Genomic DNA, 17,848 nt, shown 5'->3' on the forward strand with positions numbered 1-17,848 from the left:
GGAGATCCTTCAAGCTGGGTTCTACTCGTTTCAGACATTTCTTATTCTTCAGATGTTTTCTTCCTTTCAGTCACATGTGATATTCAAAACATGTCTTTCCTTTCATGTGCCTCTCATGACCTAAAATCTGCTATTTCCCCATGATATCCTGGCATGTGATATAGAAACAAAATTATTGGAGCTAGCTTGTTTTCCACAACATACCATTGCTTCTAAGCCCTCTCAGCACACAGAATATGTGCATATCTCAAACAAGACTCTTTGAGTCTCTGTCCCCATTTCTTTCTGTCTCTCTGATTCACTCTCTGTCTGTCTGTCTGTCTGTCTGTGTCTCTGCCCTTGCCCCCCGCCCCCCTTCCTCCTGCCCTCTCTTCCTCCCTCACCCTCATTTCTTTTGTGGAAGAGTTCATACAAATATATTCTTGCACAATTTCTAACAAGAAAAGGTCTTATATAGTACCTGCCCTTTCCTTGACTTTTTATTTTGAGCTGCTTCAGTCTTTTTGAAAACAGTCTGTAGAATTCATGAGGCCCAAGAGAAGATAGCTATCACCAGAGAGTAACCACTGCTTTCTGTGAGGAACCTGGGAGTACTGGTAATGTAGGATCTACAAAGGCCTTTTGTCATTTAAGTTTTCTGCTCTGGTAAGGAAATTTTCCTTGTAGTATTCTTGGGTCAGTGACAAAGCTTGTTTCCTCTTACCTAGGTGATACAGATTTTATCAGTTGAATCTTTGTGAATGAGTCCTCTTTACAACTTTCTGCTGTGATGGCCCAGAGCTGTGATTTCTGCCTGCACATCTTGCTACCAAAGCTCGTGTCCGAATTCCTGAGATTGCATCCCGGGCAAAGAAACTTTTGTACTCTAATTTCCTTGTTGTGTTCTACTTTTCATTTTTTTATCTTTTGAATATTTCTTACCATCTTATCACCTCTGCAATCCTTTGAGAGGGAGTTTTACTATTTTACCTTACATTCCTATTCATTTCCATTAGGAATATTGGCTCCAATAATAAGATAAACTTATTCTCAGATATTGAGATTTTAATCAGAACTCTCTCAAATATTTTTCTCATAAATTCTACTTCCATGAAGGATAAATTTATAAAGTGCTTTTAACGATGCAAGATTCATACATAATCCAAGGCAATAATTAGCTGTTGCTCTAATCTGATGATTAGATTCCCAAAATTCCTATCGATCCATGGACATGTGTTGGTATTAGGAGGAGACTTCAGGAGTTGATTAGGCCCCGAAGGAGGGCATGTCCCTCTTGAGTGAGATTAACTTCCTTACCAAATGGCTCTGAGACTACCTTGTCCCTATTACCACAAGAAGACACAGGACACCCATGACCAGGGAATGTATCCTCACCAAATCTGTTAGCATCTTGATCTTGGACCTTCCAGAACTCTAAACAACTTTTTTTTTTCTTTTTTTAAAAAGCTACTTAGTTTACGGTATTTCATTATAGCAACCCAAATGAACTAAAGCAGCTGTTTTAATTTTCATTTTCTGTTATAAAGTTTCTATCAACAATACCAATATGATACTTTAAAGTTATATCACCCTTTTAACAGTTTTATTGAAATGTAATTCATATACAATTCAGGCATTTATAGCATGCAATCAAATGTTTCATAGTATTTTAACAGAGCTGTAAAATGATCCCCATAATCTAGTTTTAGGACTTTTCACTAACCTTCAAAAAAGAAATGCTCTTAGCAGTTATTCCACATAAAGCTCCAGGGAAATACAACCCACTTTCTTTCTCTACAGATTGGCTCATTCTAGATTTTTCAGGCATATAGACTTGTACAATACATTATTTTTGTAGCCAACTTCTTTCATTTGCCATATTTTTAAGGTTCCCCTGTATTGTAGCATGAATAAATATTTCCTTTTTATTGCTGAATAATATTCCATTGTATAATATAACATTGGAAAATGTGATATTGGATCACATTTTGTTTACTTATTCATAAGTTGAGTGAAAAGTTGATAGTTGTTTCTATTTTGGCTATTATGAACACTCACGTATTAGATTTTATGTGAATGTGTTTTCATTTCTCTTGGATGGCACTGCTAGGTCAAATGATGACACTGTTTAACAATTTAAGAAGTTGTCAAATTTCTTTTCAAAGCAATTGCACTATTTTATATCTCATCCAAAATATGTTCTACAATTTCTCTACATTGTTTCAAATCAATTTTATTATCTACTTTTATGGGACATTCTGTTTGTTTGTTTGTTTGTTTCCTAATATGAATGACAGATTGAAAGGGACATGGGTTCTCATTTTGATTTTGATTTCATTAGATTCATGGCTATAATTTAAGAACTCATTCTATGTGCTTATTTGCAATTTGAATATATCCCTTGATGAAATGTCGGCATAGGTTTTCTGCTCATTTTATTTGGATTATTTATATTCTTCATAATGAATTTTAACAATTCTTTGCAAATTGTGAAAGTTTCTTATGAGATATATGATTTGCAAATATTTTTCTCTTTCTCTGTGTTGTCTTCTCATATCTTTATATCATTTATCTAATAAAAATTTGTTAATTTTTAAAAATGTTGATGTTCATGTTTGTTTTCACTTAATATTTTCTTTTTTGGTGTTTTAAGAAATCTTTGCCTAATCAAGGTCATTCCTGTATCTTCTTTTAGTATTGTTATAGATTTTGCTCTTATACTCTTTCCTATGATCCAGTTTGAGTAAATTATTGTGTACAATGGAAATAAATCACTTATTTGCATGTGAATATCTGTGAGTTCCATTTCATGAAAACACTATTTTTTTCTCTATTAAATCATCTTGACACCTTGTAGAAAATCAGTTAATCATCAATAAATGGTTTTATTTTTGAATCCTCATTTTAATTCTGTGAGCATGTATATCTATTCATATGACTGTACCACAGTCACAAATATTGTAACTCTATAGGATGTTTTAAAAGCAGGGTATATTATTTATCCATTACTACCCTTGTTTTCCCTTTTTGTTTCAGGTCTTTTGGTACCTTCCATTTCCATATAATTATCTCATCATTTTCTACAAATCAGAATTATTCTGGCTTTAACCCTACTAAGTATCACAGTTCATAAGCATGTCTGGTGTTTCCATCCATTTAAATCTTTTATTTCAGGAAGTTTTATAATTTTTAGTTTAAAAAGACAATTTTATTCATTAAAATTTTTTATCAGGTAGTTCTTTTTGATACTTTTATAGATGGACTTATATTCTAAATTTCTTTTGAGATATCTCTGCATAGTGTTTAGCAATACAATTGATGTTTGCATATTGCATTTGCATATTTACTTGTGTATTAGTTCTCATAGTTTTATTTTTAATGGATTTATTAAATTGGCCTATATCCAATATCATTAGACCTGAAGATAGACATTGTTTTCTTCTTTTCCAGTCTGCCTGTGTTTATTTTGTTTTTCTGTCTAATTGCCTTGACTAAAATTTCTGATATCACTGTTGAACAAGAGAGGCAAGATCAGGCATCCTGCTTTGTCGATTATCTTGGGGGGAAGAATTCAGCATCTTGTCCATCAGTAAAATACTGGATGTGGGATTTGTGTAGATATTTTCTGTCAAGTTGGTAAAATCTTGTGTTCTGAAATTGTGCAATGTACTTCTACTGATAGAGCATTCCTTTGTCAAATGCATATTCTGAATTTATTGAAATGATCATTTACCTTTTGTGACTTATACTATTAATATGGCATATGCATTCATTGATTTTAATATGATTCACGGATTTTGCACCCCTGGTATATATCATAGTTGGGGATGGTGTGTAATGCATTTTATATGCTTCTTGTAGTTTTATATGGTTAGTAATTTCTGTTTACCTTTAGGTTGTTATGGAATTTTTCATCAATATTTCACAGAAGTTTCACAGCAATGTTGATCCCTAATTTTCTTTTCTTTGATATTGTTGTTTAAGGATCATATTTTGACTCCTCTTATACTTTTTGAAAGAATTTGTTATGAAGTATTACTTTAAATATTTAGTAGAAGTCAGCCAAAGAGTCATTTGAGTCTATATATATATTTTTTTTTTTTTCTTTCTTTCTTTCTTTTTTTTTGGTACTGGGGATTGAACTTAGGACCTTGTGCTTTCGAGGCAGGCGCTGGAACCACTGAGCTAAATCCCTGGCCCTATATATTTTATTTGCCTGGGGATTTCATTACTAAGTATGTTATTTACATTCCATGTGCATATTCAGATTTTCTATTTCTTCCTAAGTTTGCATATCTTCACAGGATTTGTTCATTTCAACTACAGTATATAACACATTGACAAATGATTGTTTATAGTACTCCTTTGTCAGTTTTTTAGTGATATCTTTCCTTTCAATCTTGATTTTAACAATTTGATGCTCTTCTCTTTTTTTTTTAAGTCCAGTTAAAAATTGGTCCATTTTGTTAATTAAAAAAACACTTTTAAGGTTTAATTTTTTCTATTAATTTCTATTCTTGATTTCATTAGTTTCAGTTATAATACTTGATGTTTTCTCTCATCTTTTTAAGGCTCATTTACAGTTATTTTTCCAGTTTCTTAAGGTTGAAATATAGGTAATGATTTGAGAGTATTGGTACATTCATGGGTGGATTGACTGATTGATTGTTTTCAGTTACTGTGTTTGAGCCCAGGGTCTGTGGAATGCTAGGCAAGCACTCTACCCCTGAGATACATCTGCAAGCCCTTTTCTTTTGGATATAGGGACCTAGATCTGTATAATTACCTCTAAGTTCTGCTTCACCAATATTTGTTTTAATTTTTAGTATTATTTGTGTTCACTTACATTCATTTAAAATGCTTTCAGTTCCTTGTAATTTATTTTATGACCTTTTTATTATTTAACAGTATAGGATATAATTCCCAAATGTTTATAAATTTCCCTAATTTCTTTTTGGTTGATTTTTAATTTCATTTTATTGTGGTCAAATAATATAGTTTTTAAATAACGCAAGCCCTATTTACCCTACTACAATATATATTATGCCCTAGTATATAGTCCTCTCTGGAGGTTATTCTGTGTGTTCATGAGAAGAACTCCTGCGATTTCTGGGTATAAAGATGTACATGACATCTACTTGGAAACATAGTTGCTGAAATATTTTTATGCATGCATTTATCCTATGCCTGGTTATTCTACACATTACTTAATGCCCCCTCCAACTATTCCTGTTGAGTTGCTTTTTTTTCCTCCAACTGTGTCAGTTTTTGTTTCATATATGTTGTGTCTTTCTTGTTATGTGTGTATGTTTTCATTGTTTATATAAGGCTGAATTAGCTTTCATCCCTTCCTTTTACACCTTTGGTTTCAGTTCTTTGAATATAACATCGTATTCCAGTCTCCTCTGCTTTTGATGAGAAGAAGCCATCTGTTAAATTTTTAGGGTTCTCCCTAAAGGGTTTCTGTGTAGTTTTTGGATAAAACATCCACATTTGGATCTTTTTGACTTTATTCCATGTGGATTTAGTTCATATTCTTGAATGGGTAGATTAACGTGTTTTTATAAAAATTTAGCAAGCTTTCTGCCACTGTTTCTATGAGTACTGTTGCGAATTCCTTCTTTCCCTTCTTTCACTCTGCTGTCATTAGGCATATGTTGCTGGCCAAATGTCCTACACTTCTCTCCAGGCTCTGTTACTTGTACTTCATCCTTTATTTCTCTGCTTTTCAGGTTGTATAGCATGTATTGATCTATTTTCAAGTTCACTGATTCTTCTGTCAGATCAAATCTACTGTTAAGTTGTTTCAGTAAATTTTAAAAATTTTAATTATTATGTTATTCAACTCTAAAATTTCAGTTGCTCTTTTTACGATTTCCATCTTTTCATTGATATTCCATATTTGATGAAACATAGTCATCATACTTTACTTATTTAATCATGGTCTCCTTCTATTCTTTGAACATAGTTATAATCTAGTCTTAATCCACTAAATCAACATCTGGGACTCCAAAGGTAGTTACCGTTGTCCCTTTTGTTTTCCCTCTGTGTGGATCACGTCCCATCTTTTTTGAATGTCCTGAAAATATTTTATTGAAATAATGGGTAGTTAGGTACTATATTATAACAATTCTGGATAACAATTCTGATCCTTTGCTGTTTGACTTCTTTGCTTATTTTGTTCGTTTGTTCATTTTTTGTGACTTGTGTTGACTAATTCAATAGTCTACTTCCTCTGCAGCGTGTGCCATCTGATGTTGCTCTTCAAATAACATACCTTTGGATATGACCATGGGTAACTAACTAGACATTTCTTTCTTCCAGGGAGTACAGTGGTACTACCTGGGCCTACATTTAGTACGCTTTTCCCTGATTTCCCTGTTAAGATTCTCAGTGGTGTGTCTTAATGGATTATCACAAACAATTAATTCCATGTAATGATTACAGTTTTCCACAATGCCTCAGGGTATAAATCCAATCTTATTCAAGGAGCTTCTCTTTTTGAAAGAGTAGTCATTTAGTCTAGACCTTGAGACTTACTGTGACCCCCAGAGGGCCCGTGTATATTTTTTCCTGAATTCTCTGTTCACTTTTCTCTAGTCTACCATTTGAAATTACTGCTATAATGCAACTAGAAACTTCCTCTAATACTCTCCAACAAAATATCTTTCTTTTAAACATTGCCCTTAGGCTTGGTTTTCTCACATTCTAGTCCAAATAAAGTCATTTTCCCTTGAGGAACACTACAAAACTCTTTGTTATAAGAGTTTGGATCCCTCCTGGCCCCTGCACTGCACCACAGAGCAGAAATTCGGTTCCACTGCTCTAGAGAGACTTTCCTAGGGTAGTGTCCTTGCTCTGGGTGGGCTGTAGTCACTAGCCTTCTCTGCATAGCTCTCCTGACATGAAACCTTTGTCATCAGGCAAGCCGGTTGGAGGCTGATCAGGGCTGAGTATTAGTGACCCATCCTGCCTGAAGCAGAGAAGCCATCCTACGAGTAGCAGTTGGACAGAAGGGTGTCTGACCTTCTCAGGTGTATTTCTTAGAATAGAGATTCTGCATCACTGGACTCGAGGACAAGAATGCTGATGCCGGCCTGCTCCTGGGGGAAAACTATTACTCTATACTGGACTCTCAGAGCAAGGGAAAGCCCTGTTTTATTAGCCACTAAGAAGAAATAGAGCTTCCCTCATACTCAGCTGGGGGTAGAGTTCATGGCTAAAATGTCACAGACTCTTGCTGCTCTTACTGAGTTTAATACCCTTTCTTCGATAAATGCATCATGTTCTGTGTATACATTTTGGAAAATTTCCAGAGACTTTAAATTGTTTATTCAAAAAAATCTTTTTAAAACATCATAATTGTTTCACTACAGAGTTGTCCTATAGTACATGTAATACCACTGTTAAAGACATGCTCCTTCCTCTACAACATAAATTATATCTTGAGTTATTTCTTTAAGTTCACCACAAAAGATCCTTGGAATTTTGAGTGAGATTGCACTTTATGTATAAATCAAATTAGTTACAAATGGCATTTTTACTATGTTGTTAATAATGAGATTTGCAAAATTTATAAAATATCTAATTTTTCTATACAATCAACTTTTATTTGGGGTATGTTAGTACAATACATGTTTCTCTAGTAAACAATTTGATTCTAAAATTGTCTATTTTGTGATTAATATTATAAATAATGACTTTTTGCACCTTTCAAGTTGTCTTGTTTGTGTTGTAAACAGTCCACATTTTTTCATAGTTTATATGGTATCTTAATCATTTTCCTCATCACTGGGACACAATATCCAACACCTACAACTTAAAGTAGGAGAGGTGTATTTTGGCTCACTGTTTTAGAAGATTCAGTCCATGGTCTGCTGGCTCCAAGACAGAATGGCATGATGGAAGGGTCTGGTGGAGGACAGCCACTCACATCATGGTTGTCAGAAAGCAGAGAGCAAAGCCAGGAGTTGGGGAGGAAGACCTATCCTTTCAGGTCACACTACAGTGACCTGATTTAAAGTAGGCCCTACCTCCTAACTGCATTTATCTGTGAACTAATCTTTGATGAGTATAGAATCCCAGTGATCCAGTCACCTTCCAGAATCCTCATCTCTAAGCACATGAAAATTTTGAGAGATATTTTAGATGTAAACCATACCATATATTATCTTTCAAACTGAAATTGCTTGTGAATTCTAACAGTGTAGTACATTATATGTTTACACTATATTTAGTAGATCAAATCCTTAAACCATTCTTTTATCTATAGCTATGGATTTTTACATAAAATGATTATTTTCTTAATTTCCCATATTTTTAACTATATGACATTTAGATTTATGGAAGGAAGGGTTTTTACATGATCTTTGAGATACAGTTGAAGAAGTCATTAGATTCATTCATTTTTTCCTGTTCCTAAAGTCACTAAACAAATGCAGTTATAGCATGCACAGCTCCTATAGTAGTCTAATAACAGTAAATTGTTAGCCAGTTTAGGGGCAGATTTTCTTCATTAGCTAACTTAAGCTCACTCCAGGATCCTGCTATATTGATCCTTTCAAGTATCGGCAAATCCACTGTCTGCCTGCTTTGACATGGGCTGCATATTCCACAGCTCTGCTGCTTTCCCTCTGCTCCATTGCCTCTGCAGCCTTAAGACATCTTGCTGATTTTTAATTTAGCTGCAGACTTCATTGTTCTTTCTAATATCAGCATATTTCTAGATCTAGTTAATAGCAGTAAGAGAAAAATGTGAGATCTGAATGTTAAAATCTTGCGATACTTCTGCCTATTAATTTTGCACTATTTATTCACCTGATACTTATTGTGCATCTGATGCATGCATTGTACTGCTGTGTTCCTAAAAATTCATTAGTAGTTTCAAAGACAGTACTTATAAAATATGCATTTGAATTAATGTGCATGTGCTCACCCGTGGTTTGGTATTTCAACAGCTAGGCAGTTTTTATTAAGAGTTCATCCATGATACTCATTGCTTTTGCATTCTTCCATGTCACCCTAGATGTATATGTTTTGCATCCCTGACTACAATTCTAGATCTGTGAAGTTTATTCAGTTCAATTTAGCAGTAAGTCTGTGGTCTCAGAACTAGCTATAGAACTAGGTAATCAAAGATCTAAACAGAAACACTTAATCTCCTGGAAGATAGGTTAAATTTTTGAAAACATAGGTGTAGGGGAGGACTTTATCAACCAAACCACAGTCGCAAAGGAAATATAAAGTATCAACAACTGTGATCACATCAAAATAAAAAGCTTTTATACAGCAAAAGAAACCACCAACAGAGTGAAAAGATAACCCACAGAATGGGGAAAAAATTTTACCAGCTACTCCTCAAAGAACACACACACAAAAATCAGACCCTGCCCCAAATTTAAGGATCCAATGCAAAAATGGGAGACTGAAATGAATAGACACGTCTCAGATGAAGAACTACAAATAGCAAATAAATGTATGATAAAATGTTCAGCATCACTGGTCATTCATCTGAATTCCCTGATGTTTCCAGCAAGATTGTGGGGCCCCCAAAAATGAATTTGGGATGATAGGATGGCTTAAGGCTGGAAGGGTTCCTGGTTGAGTCTGACTAAGATGGTGGGGAGCATTGGGAGCTTTAAAGTGGAAAAGCAAAGTCAGTGAACACATCTGAATAAGTGGCGATTTAAACCGAAGTTCACCATTCTTTACCTTTGAAAATCAAACAAACTCTTTGATCTCTCAGGACCTTTTTTCCATAATCTATACATTAAGGCTAAAATAATTTATTTTACAGGGTTTTTATGAGGATTAAATCAAAAGCTTAGCATCGCGCTTAGCAGATTGTAGTTGCTCCTTAAAATTAAGCTAGTACGTAACAGTGACATGTCTCCTGTAGAAAGAGACAATGCTGGCTAGCTTTCTGTCACCATAACAAATATTTGAGATGATCAACTTATGAGGAGAAAAGGCATGTTTTAACTCATGATGTTGGAAGTCTCGGTCCATGGTTGGTTGGACCTGTTGCTTTGGGGCCTGTGGTGAGGTGGCATATCAAGGCAGGAGTGTGTGAAAGAGGAAATCTCTTCCCTCAAATTCAGGTAATGAAAGAGAGAGCTCCCATGATCCCCTTGGGGGCACACCTTCCATAACCTAAAGCTTCCTATTGGGTTCCGCTTCTTGAACTCTTTGGCACTTCCCATTAGCACCAAGCAGGAAAGCACGACTTTAACACCTAGACTGTTAGGGGACAATCAGTTTTCAAAGTAAAACAGAGCCCAAGAAGAGACATTGTGTGACAGGGTGGCTGTCTGTTCTCTGTGGGTTCTGCTTGTTTCCTAAACAAAGGTCGCCACCTGGCCCTGAAATCTGTCCATGGGGGAGCCGCCTGTGCACATGTCCACTGCCAGACACTGGGATCACTCCTGACAGCCAGCACACAGACTCAGAATCTCAGAGCGAAAAGCAGTAAGTGGAGCTGAGCAACAGCGGGCCTAAGTGATGAAAATGGGGAAGTACAGCTTTAACATTGGAACATTGGAACAGAACTCTCAAAGATTTGATAACTGCATTTACTGTAAGTTATTCAAAAATAAATCACACAAATGTGTTCTTAAAATCAACATGAATACTAACATTATAAGTGAACACCACACACACACACACACACACACCTACAAGGTGTGTGAGAGACTCTTACCATCTCTAGATGGAGCGATTTTAGCACCCTTTAAACAAGCTTTCCTTTCTGCAATCTCCCTTCTTACTTACAACGGTAAAACTAACCTAAATAACTGCAAACTCCTTAGACCTGTACATACTGTGATCAGGCCTTTCCATCTCTTTCTATTTTATCTCTTGCATACCCTGCCCCGCACTTTTTGATAATATAGGTCTGCTTTTGTTCTTTAACTTCATTGGTTAGATTCAAGCCTACGTGACCATGTATGTCGTGTGTTTTATTGCTAGATATGTGCTCCAACATGGCTTTTCACTGGTAATGACTACTAATTCATCAGCGCTCAGTTCAGCTATCACTTTTCCCAAAGGGCCCCTTAAAACCTCTGTCCTGTACTGAACCCTGGGACGTCTTTATCATAAAACTTAAGGACTCAGTTTAAGGCCTCTATTTATGCGATGATCTTGCTAGTATCTCTGTTCCTTTCTCCTTTTTCTTCTTTGTAAGTGTAGAATCTAGCAGAGTGCTTGGTAAACGGTAGTTAATCACAGAACAGAGTAGACACTGCTACACAATTTAGCTTCCAAATTATGGCATTTTGTTTCGAGTCTTAGTTTGATATATTTTAATGTTCATTATGATCACATAAGATACAGCTTCTTTTCTCTTAGAAATATGTTTCACGTCACATTTCTCGAGTAAAATTCTCATGTATGTTTTTCAGACATTGATTTTAAGTCTGTTTCTCTGCTTATGATATCTTGATATTTAAAAAGTGAAAATTAACATCACTTGAGGCACTGATACAATAAAAGGTACTGATACAATAAAAATACTGATGCAATAAAAGGTATAATCTTACTAATAATTTATTCTTAAAGACAGTGAGATGGGTGAGAGGCGAGGAGAGGGGAAGATACAATAAGAGCAAGTATATATAGAAGTATTCGATGAACAAAAACTGCAAATGGGAAAGGCAAAAATAATACAAAGAAAAATATTTTCTGTGCTTTCTATTTGGTATTGACTTATAAATAATTTTAATAGAATATGATTTTTTCTTGGAAAAATGCTGCCAATGAAGGCTGACTGAGCACATTTTGCAAGTGGTAGGAGCATTTTCTGCTTGATTTTTGTTATCATAACATATCATCATGAGCTTCAATCACTTTAACACAGCATTGACACGACTGGTTTTATTCAAGTCCAGATTGTATTAGACCATGGGCAGGTTGGTTAAACTCTCTGTGTCTCAGCCTTTCATCTGTAAAATGATGATAAAATTAAGGCCAATGTAATAAAGGCATTGTGAGAATCATAAGATTTGAAGTGCTTAGAAGCTTGGCAAGCAGTTAAGTGCTCAGTACTCACTGTTAGTAGTATTGTTAGCAGTTTTTTCCAGATAGATCTGGAAAGCTTCTCTATTTTGCCGATTATTGTTTTTTGACTATAAAATCCTACCAAGTACAGAATATCTCATGATAAGAAACATCATGTTTGTGTTGTTATTAACTATGATATTTAACATACTGATAATTTTCTGTGTATGCTTGACTTAAAAATGTCTTTTCCCACCGTCCATATGAACTCTATAGACACCTTGTTATCACAGTATAGCTGTAACTGGAACACTTTCATATTAAAATAACAGAAGCATTATATTTAATAGAGAGGAAAAGTCAATGGCAACTAGGCATATTCTTAAAATACAGGCTTATCATATTGCTCAAAAAGTGATTATACAGAAAACATTGTCCTCATGATTTTTCTATCCTATTATTGCAGCTTAATGCTTTATCCAGCAATATGATTGAATTTACTGTGGCTAAAGGTCATCATACATTGGTCACATGATAATTAACATTCCCCAATATTCAGAGCATTGATCACTGAAGATTTATAACTTCATCATTATGTTATTCAAACTAGCATTTTCATATTTTTGATAAATATATTCACTGAATATTTTAATTAATATTTTAAACAAAAAAGGCAAACCTAATTTAAATTGTCACCACAAATATAGCACTATTAACAAATTGCCATGGGCATCTATGAATATATGTATAAAACTTACATGAAGTTGTGGTATATCTATACATGTCAATGAATAAATGTACATCATCACTTTAATAGCTGTGTGGTATTTTATTGCCTTATGGTACAAAGTCATTACTTTAAAATGAAATTTTTAGTGATTTATATGTATTTTTAAAAATTCTGGTGCTTGCTTCAGCAGCACATATACTAAAATTAAAATCTAGATCCCTGTTCTAAGTTCACATTCTCAGATTTTTTAATACTATTTTTAATTTAAAACATTTTTTGATGTAAACTATTTAAGTTTTTTTGGATTTTTTTTGGTACCGGGGATCGAACTTGGGTCCTTGTGCTTGCACAGCAGGCGGCGAAACCACTGAGCTAAATCCCCAGCCCTGATTTAAACTATTAATCCATAGCTGAAAAATTATATTTCTGCATCAATAGTATAACTCAGGACTGACTTATAGTTGTTGTATAGAGCAGAGAATGTGAAAAGTAGGTTGATCTACCTTCATGAAAGGATATAGCACAGAATAATTTTGATACTCAGAACACGAAGTTATAGATTCTAGAATTGGATGTACACTTAAAAGTATGCAAGCATCATTGCTTCTTGGCCTTTTGGCTAAGATCAAGTGTAAAAATATGCAAGCTTCTAATGCCCTGTGTAATTAATTCATATTATTGTATAATAGTTTTTCTAACCTAGGATATTTAATATTAATAAATAATTCTATAGGAAAATATACCTAAAATAAATATTTCACCCTATGAAAATTGTACAATTTTAAGATTTTTTTCATTTTCAAATAATTACTCTTAGTCATTTCTCAAAGAAATTTTTTTTAAATTACGAGAGCTGAGTAATTAAAAATCAAAATAAATCGTAACCAGCTTCTCCCAGTGGGATTTAGGCATACCATGATCTATATCTAAATCAGCCTGCAAAATTTCTAATCTTTCTTGATAAGAATCCCACAATACTAGGATGGATTTTCTAGATAAACTTATGGAAATTTATTTGCCTAAGGTATCAATTGAGATTGATTTTATGGTGGATAACAGTTAATGAGATCGAATTTTCAACCATTTTCCTGTATTTCTCTGCCTAAATTAGTTTAGAATCAAACTTTCATTTCTAGTGTTCAAAATTTAATACTTCAATGTAAATTAAAATTGATATTCTAAATTAGAATCATGGTTTGTAATTCATGTATCTAACTCTGGATAGCCTCTTGGTCTGTCAATGTCAAGCAGCAATTCTTTTATTTACCAAAATGAAACAAAACAAAAACCTTTACTGACTCCTTTACATATGGTAGGCAGCTCAGCAACCCATCCCTACCAAAAAAATACGCAATACGTACACACCTCAGCAAAAGAACAAAGGAGGGCCTGGGGGATTTAGCTCAGTGGTGCTGCTGCCTGCCTTGCAAGTGCAAGGACCTGAGTTGGATCCCTGGTACAAAAAAAAAAAAAAAGGAAGAAAAAGAACAAAGGATTTACTTCTCTCAGCCATCTCTTTTTTCTGCGTCTCATCATCTGAGTTGTTATTCTTAACTTTTTGCTTCTATCCTATACCTCTCCTCTTCCATCACCTCGTGTCTAATCAAACATAAACCGTATTTTTCTACTATTTTTTTAATCCCTGAAATACAACCATTTCTTGACCATATCACTGGCTGAATTTTACTATAAATTGAAAGACCTTTCACCATCATGCTGCAAGTGAACAGTTGAAAATGCAATATGAGTTTTTCCATTTCATGTCATGGAGGTTTTCAGTTATCATTGCCTGATGATTTTTGCTCTGTATATTTTCCTTTGAACCCTGTCATCTAATCTTCTTGGTAGAATTTCTGCCTTATCTTTCAGGGTTTTTTAGCCCTATATGTCTTCTTTGTACAAGCCATAGAAATGTGAAATCTCTCAAGTTCTTCGGGTAAAATAATTTTTTTTCTATCTCTCGCCCTAGTCCATTTAAGACATACCAGTGAAGGGAAAAGGGAAGGCAGATACTTAGGCTTGCACCAAACAGAAACCATCAATGTATTTTCTAAATAAATACTGCTTCTAAAAGGAATTACAATGTTGTATTTTAAATATGATATTTCTCACTACAGTATGATCAGAGTTTATCAACAGCTGAGCTCCATATGTTTTCAATCTCCACAGTGTTTCCACGATTTGAACTACAGTTATGATGATTTATGTCATAAATGAATAGATTTTAACAACTCCTAATGTCTAGGGGAAAAAAATCCATCGCTGATATTTGACAGGCTTAGTATAGTTTTATTGGACCATTCGGACAACCTCATGCAAATGTTAATGTTTAAAATGTCATCTTATTGGGAGGGGTAGGGGAAAGGAAAGAAGGGAAAGGAAAAAATATGAGAAATGGAAACGAAGTCTTTGTAAACAGGGAGGGGGGAGGGGTTGAAGGGAGGGCAGGGGAATGGAGAAAAAATAAGAACCAAGATACATTATGTAAAAGGTACAAGTTCCCAATGATAAATGTAAATGTTTTGTATACCTAAAATGTACCAATAAAAGAATTTAAGAAAAAAAATGTCATCTTCCTAAACTCTATTGGCTGACTAGGTGCAATGTATTTCAATTAAGATAAAGTTAGATGTTTTGTATTGTTAAATGCTTAAATTTTAACTAAATTTACATTTAACAAGACATTTTAGTCTTCAAATTTTAGTGTCTTTAAAAATATTATATGCATATAGGTGTATATAATATATATTACCAGGTAACTCAGCCAGGGCTAGCTAAAGCCGGGATCCTCGGTTACACATTGTAAGATTTTGAGCCAACTTTTCTTTGTTGCCATGCTCGCATCATCTGTAGAATGAAGCTAATAATATTCCCTGGAGGGTTCCTCCTGTCAAGACTGGAGTCCTTTGAGTTTAGTGTTCTTTTATGGCCATCAGTGAATGTATGTCAACGTCCTTCTCTCCCTCATTGTGCCCGCTGCACACAGGTTGTGAGGTTTCCAAGTTAAAATACTTCTCTTTTCAAAAGCATCCCTTCTCATTTGGACATCTGAAACATATGATTATTTCCAAATGGGCTTGCCCTGCTGTGCTCACAGCGTATCTGATGCACAGACTATCACTCCTGTTTGGAGTTCAAGACAAAGCACAATTAACCACTGGGGCAGAGCCTGCACTGGCGGCTGATCACTGATCCCAGGGACAGAAGACTCCAGCAGTTGTTCCTTTTATTATGGAAACTACGGCTGCTTGATGATCTTCCCATGGCATCTGGGAATCCTCCGTGATTTGATACCTGTGGACTCATGCTTGCTTTTTGAGAAAAATGTTTTATAAAAATGCATAAAGCTAAACGTTTTGAGAGCAGTTATTTTACCTTATTTTGTTCTCAGCAAGACAGTGTCACTTTGGAGAGAGGGAGAGGGTAGAAACATGGTCTCAATTTAATTTGGAATCCATCTTTTTCTCTTTTTCAAAATGTACATTTGCTGTATATTGACATTAGGCATTTATGTAAGGTGCTTTCAGCACTCCCTGTCACAAACCGTATTTTTGAGAAAATATCTCCTAACAAATATGTGAAGGCCCTTAGATTTCCCTCTTCACAAAATATCCAGTTTCTCACTCAACCCAAAAGTATCACCAACTCCATCTTGGCTGCCTCGTTGTCCTTGCTGGCTGACTGAGGCATGGACCATTCCAGGCCCAGGATCAGAGACTGCCAACTCCATCTTGAAGGAGGGAGTAACTTTGTTGAATGGGCAAAAAAAGCTTCAGGATTCCTTGATTGTAAGAAAAAAATTATTTCTTTTCAATTTTGTTTTTGTATAATAATGTAGTAATTTTCCAGACTTTAAAACTACCTTATACTACGTTTAAAATAGCTAATAATTTAAAGATGTTGAAATATGGCTTATAAGAAAATATTACAGTTTAATGTAATTAGATTAAATTTTTAAAATTAAACATATGTAAGTTCTTGAAAATTTAAATCTTGCTAAAAAGTAAAACAAGATGTTTTTCATAGATTTAACAGGTGGTTCTAGGAGAAATAAGCAGATACTGTCTCAGAGTTTTCTTGCATCTGTAAAGGAAGTCACTGTGCTTAACCTAGTATATCCACTGTTTTACCTCCAAACACTCATCATCGGTAAAGAAATTGTCCCACCACTCACCCTGGAGCTTCTCTCCTTCGCATTCATCCTGCAGTCACAGACTCCAGCCAGTCTTCAAGATCTCCCCACATCTTTCCATCCCCTCTGCCCTCACTCTTCTTTTCATTAAAGATTTTTTTTTCCATCTAAAAATTATGGAACCTTCCAGTCCCCTCTGCTGATCTTAACTCTCTCTGTTGCATTTTCTATCCTACAGTTGTATATCTTGGCCTACGATGCACATTTGATCCCTTTCCTTTCATCCTTAAAACCATTATGGCTTCCTGCTCCACAATCATACTTCTGTGATATTTGTAAATAATTGTCCCGAACAGTAATCCCTCCTCCTACTCCAAACATGTACCAAATCTTCCAGCCACATCAAATGTCAAATGTCTTCAATTTTTGAAACTCTGATATCTCATATATATGCATACATGTTTCTCTTTCCATGAGAGAGAGCATTCCTTTTTCAGCATTATAAGATGCACTGTGCCCTTCTTTCATCTGCTGATACCTATTCAATTTACAGTGAATTACTCATTAATTAGAATCTCAGCATTTGCTTCACAACTGCGCTCTCATCATTTTTCTGTGGACATCACTGTGGTGACATTTATAAATGCCAGAATGAATAGAAACTGTCCATCTTTTGCATCGTCAACATAATAGCCATTGAGAATAAAGATTTTGATTAGGCAGTGAATGGGCTTAAGTTTTACACTGTATGAAACTTATTTTTAAGGATCATTAAAGGGCATGTATTTATCTCTCAGGGTGAATTATTTCTTATCCTCACTACAAAGTAAACCAATCAGTAACCCATACTATCATGTAGAACTGACAGTGCAGACTATTATATTATAATTCATTATTTAGAAAATTTATTGTATAAAATACATTACATGGCGTGATGACACTTAGAAAGAAATATAAATGTTAAAGCTTTACGACCCAGTGGAGAAAATGTGTATTTGAGGCAATTCAAA

The 17,848-nt window shown here is 34.7% G+C and overlaps 1 protein-coding gene across 1 annotated transcript in view; it reads left to right on the forward strand.

The window, feature by feature from the left end:
- Znf804a (zinc finger protein 804A) overlaps window positions 1-17,848 on the forward strand; it is a 283,089-nt gene that overhangs the window by 191,839 nt on the left and 73,402 nt on the right. The window lies entirely within an intron of this gene.

This window comes from Heterocephalus glaber, unplaced genomic scaffold (genome assembly GCF_053883595.1).
Source record: "Heterocephalus glaber isolate CG9 unplaced genomic scaffold, H.glaber_assembly_v1.0 deba00000347, whole genome shotgun sequence".
NCBI classification, from domain to species: domain Eukaryota; kingdom Metazoa; phylum Chordata; class Mammalia; order Rodentia; family Bathyergidae; genus Heterocephalus; species Heterocephalus glaber.